We start from the raw sequence: 7,849 nt of genomic DNA, 5'->3' as shown, positions 1-7,849 counted from the left end.
GTGAAGGGAAGAAAGAAGAAAGAGAGGAAATCCCCCGCGGGGGGGGGGGGGGGGGGGATGCTTTTTATGACTATATTGCGTTAGCTAAAACTTGTATTCCGTGCATATGAAAAGTATGGGATAATAGTGGCAATACCTCTCTTATATAAGTACATGGATCATTGACACATCGGTATAGGTCATTGATTCATGTACTTATATTTATACACTGGCGTGTAACCATTTTTCTTTTCCTTTCTAAAATTAAAGCCCATCTCTGGACAAACAAAAGTACCTTGTAGCAGGGCAATCCTCACACTGCAGCGGTTAAGTGCTCGTCTATGCCTAGGGGCTGGGGTAAAGCATATTTACTTACCTGGTCACTGCTCCTTCTGCAGTCAATGCTGTCCTCTTGTTCCCCTCCGTGTTCTCACAATCGAATACAGGTCTATAGAACCTGCAATAGATGTGTGAACTTCAGAGAAGTGGCCGTCGGGACTGATCTAGCAGCCCCAAGGGAGCTGGTGGGAGTGGGGATCAGGAAAGTAAATCTGCTTTACTCCAGTCCCCTAGACAAAAATTAACACTTAAAGGAGAACTATGGGGTTAAGTCTTTTCCCCATAGTTCTCCTTAGGGTAACGGGAGGACACAAACTAGCGTCCTCCCGTCACCCCAGGCTCAGTATACCGTGAGCTACAGCTGCACACGGTATACTGAGACGCCGCAGCTGAAGCGGATCCCGACAATTGTGCCGGGATCCGCCCAGCTGCGTGACTGACAGCTGGCTCTGCCTATCTAAAAGCCAGAGCCAGCTGTACCCGCCCCCTCCCGTTCCGCCAGTCAGCGCTGGCAGATAGGAGCAGGGAATCCAGCCCCTCCCCCTGTCACGGCAGAGAGCCGTGACAGGATCCAGAGGTGAGCGATCTACTGAGCCGACCTGTGACAGTCTCATTGTCACAGGTCGGCTAGAACTATGAGGTGAGTGAAAAAAATCACTCACCTCATAGTTGTCCTTTAAGCATTGCATTTCAGAGGTGGCCCCACTGTAAGGGTACTGTTTTTGTTTGTTTGCCCAGAGATGGGCTTTTATATTTAAAAAAAATTTGCAGCCTAAAACAACCATTTTTTTCTAGTTGTCTTTGACCCCCATGTGGAAACCACTCCTTGCTTCCTGAAAGTGAGAGGGAACGCTCCCAACAGGGAGAAACAAAGCAATCATTAAACTTTTTTTTACTATCACGGAGAAGAGTTAGAACTCATGCCAGTTAATTGTGGTCTGTTTTCTGGCTGTGCGACTCCAGTGTGGTCAGCAGGACAGAAAGGGAGGGGAACTCTACCAAACAAGGCCCAGACAGCAGAAAAACCTAACCATTCTAGCCATTCCATTTTAATCATCTCATTTCTGACTCCCATGGTTTGTGCTGCTAAGACATGCCTGGGCAGGTGTATAAGTATGTGAACTGTTCCATCTCTTGGATCTTCTTTTCTCTGATTTGCTGACCAAGGAATGCTGCAGCATGAACTTCATATTATCTATATTATAGAAGGCAATTCAACAACTTGCATTTGTTAAAAGTTACCCTGTTAGCTCACGGTCACTTTATATATTAAAGCATACCTGTAACAGAAGAGGTAATATACTTACCTTTCCTGCGACTCAATTGGTTGATATGCCACCTCTTCACTTCTCACCGGCAGCTGCAAATATTCCACTGGCCAAATATGTTGAATACGTTTCCCCCATCACATGCAGTGGTCCCTTCCTCTTACTGCAGGATGTACAAGCTACAGGAAACAGGAATTTGAGTCAGGTGGCCGGTCAAATACTTGCAGCTCCCTGGGAGACGCAAAGAGGTGTTATTCCTACAAAAAGCCCACCAGAAAAGCAAGTTTATTGCCTCTTCTATTACAGATATGCTTTCACATACAAAGTGACTTTGCTGACAGTGTGACACAGTGCAATGATGCGGCTTGCCGAGACAATGAGGGACTTTTTTCTGATAAACACCTGATAACAAGCTGCAAACATGAAGGCTAAAACTTGCTGACTGCTAGGAATATGAAACCACGCCATGACAGCAGGAAGTAGTAGGAGTAGCACATCTATACACACACACACCACCTTTTACAATAAATGTAAACTCTCTACCTAACCTTCATTGTGCACTTGGTACTACTCATTATACTAAATAAATCATCTCCTATTTAAACAAAATTCTACTCACTCTGGGATTGGATAGACTGGGTCCTGAATTTCATATTAATTTGTCCACCCCCCCTGAGTTAGGTTGCCCATTCATTTGAATGAGCCTTTGTATGCACCAAAAATAATTGACTTACACTATTTGTAGAAAAGAAATGCACAGTAGTACATTACCATGCCATGTATTGCACTGCAACACAGGTGCATTGAGTGTCATTGAGCAGGGCACCACCGTGCATTGCAGTAATGCATGCATTATCACAATGCAACTGAGAATCCAGCCCAAATCTAAGCGATAGTGTTGACCTGGACAAATAAAGAGAGGGTCAGTATTTTAATTCCGATCAGCGTTTCTGTTCAGGAATCATTGTTTTATCTCCATCCAAGATGGCTCCACTCTTCTCAGAAAACTAAAAGAACCTCATAACTAATAATGGACCAGGAATATTACACAGTATCCTATATGACAGCATTCGGGAAGATAAATATACAACACTACAAAAGAAAAAACTGATGTGCCACATCAGAAAAAAACGAAATATTTAGAAACTTCAGCACAGCAATTAAAAATCTGCATGAGTTATAAAGTATCTCACAGAAGTAAGTACACCCCTCACATTTGTGTAAATATTTTATTATATCATTTCATGTGACGACACAGTAGAAATTACACTTTGCTACAATGTAAAGTAGTGAGTGTACAGCTTGTATATCAGTGTACATTTGCTGTCCCCTCAAAATAACTCAACACATAGCCATTAATGTATAAACCGCTGCCAACAAAAGTAAGTACACCCCTAAGTGAAAACGTCCAAATTGGTCCCAAAGTGCCAATATTTTGTGCGGCCACCATTATTTTCCAGCATTGCCTTAACCCTCTTGGGTATGGAGTTCACCAGAGCTTCACAGGTTGCGTTTTTCATTGGTCAGCCCCATCAGGGGACTGTGTTGACCAACGAGTGCTCGCAATTTGTTTGCCGAAATGTAAGTATAGCGGGAGGGAGATTTGTGCGGGTAATTACATTTTCCCAAATTACTTGGGAAAGTGAATTTACCCTTTAGGTTTGGTGCAGAGTTGGGCAATCCCAGGACGCGCGATCATGTGCGGTTGCATACAACAGCGGTTGCATCTGCATGTATGGGGTTACATCTGTGTGGCAATCGCTGAAAAAAGGTACATGTACCTTTTTTCGCGACACGCACCACGCAATGTATTTAACCGCGTTTGTGTGGGACCACCCGGGCAGTATTGCGGCAGGAGACTGCGCAATCTGCCTGGCGCAACTGGGGTGCCATTAGAAAATAAATGGCACTGGTGTGCGATTCCGTGACTGTCCAGCCATCTGCTCGGTTTTGTGTACGATGACCGGGCGGTCACGGATTGCACACCACCGTCGATCTCGCTGGCAGTGCCATTATTTTCTAATGGCACCCCAGTCGCTCCAGGCAGATTGCCGATTTCTCGCCGCAGTACCGCCCTGCCTGTGCGGTTGCACAGGATCGCGGTTCAAAACACTACACGTTTATTCGCATGCAGATGGTGGGGGCAGCGGGGCTGGTGTTCATTTTTTCAATTTTTATTTACTTTGTAAAAAATTTAAATTTTAATTAATTTTATTATTTTTACTTTATCACCTTTTTTATTTTAACATTTTTAATTATTTCTTATTTTTAAATTTAAAGGAGAACTATGAGGTGAGTGCTTTTCACTCACCTCATAGTTCTAGCCGACCTGTGACAATGAGACTGTCACAGGTCGGCTCAATAGATCGGGAGGTGAGCGAACATATACCGGTGTTCGCTCACCTCTCGATCTAGAGGCAGAGCCAGCTGTCACTCACACAGCTGGGCGGATCTCGACATCGATGTCGGGATCCGCTCCGGCGTCTCAGTATACCGCGAGCTGTAGCTCGCGGTATACTGAGCTTAGGGTAACGGGAGGACACTAGTTTGTGTCCTCCCGTTACCCTAAGGAGAACTATGGGGAAAAGCCCTGACCCCATAGTTCTCATTTAACTATTTTTCTTTTCACTTAAACTTTATTGCTATCACACAGGGGATAACAAGCCCCTGTGTGATAGCATTTGGAGGTGACAGGTTCTCTTTATTGACCCTGTCACCTCCAACACAGGAGTTCTAGCACAGCACTGTGCTAGAACTGTGACAGGAACGAGCAGCGGCCGGGGACAGGGGCTGAGGGAAGTGACAGAGACTGTCACAGCTCCACGCCCCCAGTTCTGACAACGCTCCACGCCCCCAGCTCTGACAACGCTCAGTTAAAAAATATAATGAATAAAATCAGCCCTGCTACTTGTCTGCAGCAGGACTAAAACACTGAAAAAAACACTTGCCCGGCACTACATGTCCCGAGCGTCGGGCAATACGAATTCCACACCCCTGCTGTCTCTTCCTGTCCCACGGAGTCTGTGCGGGTGCATGCTGCTGCATTAAGTTTCCCTGGGTCTCTCCTCATCTCTCGCCCCAAGATCTGAAATGAGCATGTGCACGTCCCAAGATCCATTGCGGCCACTTGAGAATCTTCTTTAACCCTTTGGTAAACTTTTTTTTTTATGTTTTTGCATATACTGTATCTACTGCTTGCAAGAACACGATGGTTTTACTGTCACTTTAAAAAGGTACTTGAATGCATTTTTAAGATTTACATCCTGAGTTTAGTGTCACAATAATGTGGAATTAAAGAATAACTCCAGGATTCTCAGAAGTTAACCCTTGCAGTGAGGCTTCCCCACGCACTGCAAGAGTTAACTTCTCGTTTTGGTCTAGGAAACGGAATAAAGAAGATATACGTACCTGCACCTCGGTCCTGCTGCAGTCAGCGCTCACCTCTCCCTCCACTCGGATTGTGGCATGTCCCTCGGCATCTCCACGTCCTATAGACATGTATTAGACGCGATGATGTCATGGGTCCCTGGACCACCAGAGCCAACAGGAGAAGAGGCTGCCGGAAGCGGTCTAGCAGCCAGGCGGGATTGAGGTTCAGGTGAGTAGATCTTCTTTAATTGCGACCTTAGACTAAAAGGAGCACTTAACCCTTGGAGTGTGGGGGTAGCCCCACTGCAAGGGCTAAACTTTTGAAAATCCTGGAGTTCTACTTTAAGGGCTTGTTCATACCATCTTCAGGCCAGATCTGGATGCGTTTCAGGATGTTTTTGGGTTCTCATTTGGTTTTGCATGGGTTTTAAGCATGTTCCAGTGCACTCTGGTGTGTTTGCATGCAGTTTTGTGTGTTCTATTTTTAAAAGTTCCGAAACTGAATGCAGTGGTATGAACTAGTCTCATTTAAAACCATTGGAATTACTGTGTATGCATTTTTGGTGCAGATAAAAAAATTTCTGGTCTAGACACGATCTGGAGATGGTGTGAACAGGCCCCTAAGGCTCCATTCACACCTAGACGACACATATTACGCGTCTTTTTTTTTTTGGTCTGTTTTTTTACACACGCATTATAAGTTACGCGTTTTTGGGAGTAGATTTTGGCACATTCATGTGGAACACGTGCAAAAAAACCAAAAACCTTGTAATGCGCGATTTCAATAATTTTCTATTAAAGTGACTTTAAACCCTCAGATTTTTTAACATAAAACAATAGTGTAATGTGTGCCTTACTGTAATCCATGGTAGTTTCCCTTCTCTTTGCTGCTCTTCCTTTTAAATCTGTATCTGTTCTCATGCTTGGAGAGAACTTCCCTTTTTAGCAGACTGCCTTGTCTCAAACGGTGTCTGTGTATACGTTTCTATAGGCTGTAACCTGAGCCAGCACTACAGGAAGAGGCCCTGAGCTGAAAAGGGAAGTTCTCTCCAAGCATGAGAAAAGATACAGATTTAAAAGGAAGAGCAGCAAAGAGAAGGGAAACAACCATGGATTACAGTAAGGCACACATTACAGTATCGGTTTATGTTAAAAAATCTGAGGGTTTAATGTCACTTTAAGTCTATGGAACAAAACGCGCTAAAATCTGCACCACAACAGCTCATGTACTATTTCAAGCCACAGGTGTATTTCTGCTTGTGACAAAATTCACAGGTGTGAACGGGGGGGGCCATAGAAATGAATGGGATTCCTTGGATGGAGTGTTTTGTCGCACTGAATCAACTGCGAAAATACACCTAGGTGTGAATGGAGACTAAAGGTCATCTAAAGCCAAGAACAAAAATGTATTTATATTACATTTTACCAGTCCTTAGATGTGGTGGCTGCATTAGTTTTAGTTTTTCAGGCCAAGACTATTTTCAGCAACTACAGAAAATACCAGTTGATCTTTCCAGAAATGCCGTGCCCGTGTCACTTCCTGTGAGCTGAACGCACAAACATTGCTGTATTTCTTCTGTAAACTACTAACATCCCCACCCCCATGTAATGGAGACGAACAAAGGCAGACATGTTTGTTCACACCATGTCCGTTGTGCGGTGGTGTGCAGAAAGCCACAGCTCATGTAAGGGGTTGAACAAAGCACATAATTAACCATTGTTTTCTATATGTCCTCATCACACCATACATGTGGGAAGGTGTGCAGGGCAATGCAGCTCAGCAGACATGGTGGGAACAAGCCCTGAAGGAGAAGTGTACTTTCAAGACCAAGTTAATTTTTTTTGCCCCCTTTTTTTGATCAACAGATCCCACTCTCCCCTTCCACTAATGTATACTTACTGAGACCCAACTCCCGTTGCCTTGTTTACATCCCGGACCGCAAAGCCTCTGCTTCTCTGCCACACCTGTACAGTACCATAGAATTCCAAAAAGCTCATCTACCTCCTTTTCCCTGCCAGGAGATGAGCCCCTCATAGATTTTTAAAGGGCTCTACTGCAAAGGAGCGGCCATGGGAGGGCTTGTAAACAACCCCTGTGGCTACAGGAGCTGGTAAGTTAGCATCTGTAAAGAGGGGGGGGGCTGTTAGGTCAGGGGAGGGGAGCGCAATAAGAATAAGTGCACTTTGTCTGAAAGTCCCGCCTGGGCGACAACCATGGCTCCCTGCCTCCCTCCATAAAGTGGAGCCGTAAGCATAGCCACCCGGGGACAGGAAGAGTGTTATTTGCAGAATTACCTGGTGAAAATAAACCTGAAAACTAATCAAGCCAACTCGTCGAAGGACAGCCAAGCTGAAATGATTACATTTTTTGTTTATTTTCGGGTTTAGATACACTTTAAAAAGCCATCACTAGCTAGTCACCTCTATGTTATTGTATGTAAGTAACTACAGCACTGCAGACCTTTTTTTATTACTGATTGTAGAACTTGTAGCCACATCTGCCCCTGCTATACAGATTGTCACCGTGATGAACTAGATCACAGGGGGGGCAGTGCTGTAAATTGATGAATCCACTATGGGGTAATTTACTGAAACAAAATACATTAATCTGGAGCAGTTGCCCATAGTAACCAATCAGCTTCTCTGTTCAGTTAAGCTTTAAAAAATGAAAGGGAGAAGCTGATTGGTTGCCATGCACAGCTGCTCCCGTTTTAGTAAATTCCCCCAAAGTTTTTACACTATGCCATCTTGCATTGTTCCAGTCTAATCTGCCTGTCCATATTAAACTATAACCATTTTGCAATGTCTAATATATGCTTTGATTTAACGACGTAAAAGCTCTCACCTGTTACCTGACTCTCCTCATCAACAAATAATAACCGACCAGTAAGCCC

Source organism: Nanorana parkeri, unplaced genomic scaffold (assembly GCF_000935625.1).
Source record: "Nanorana parkeri isolate BGI_ZX_2015 unplaced genomic scaffold, ASM93562v1 scaffold1306, whole genome shotgun sequence".
Taxonomy (NCBI): Eukaryota; Metazoa; Chordata; class Amphibia; order Anura; family Dicroglossidae; genus Nanorana; species Nanorana parkeri.
This window is presented reverse-complemented; position numbering follows the sequence as displayed.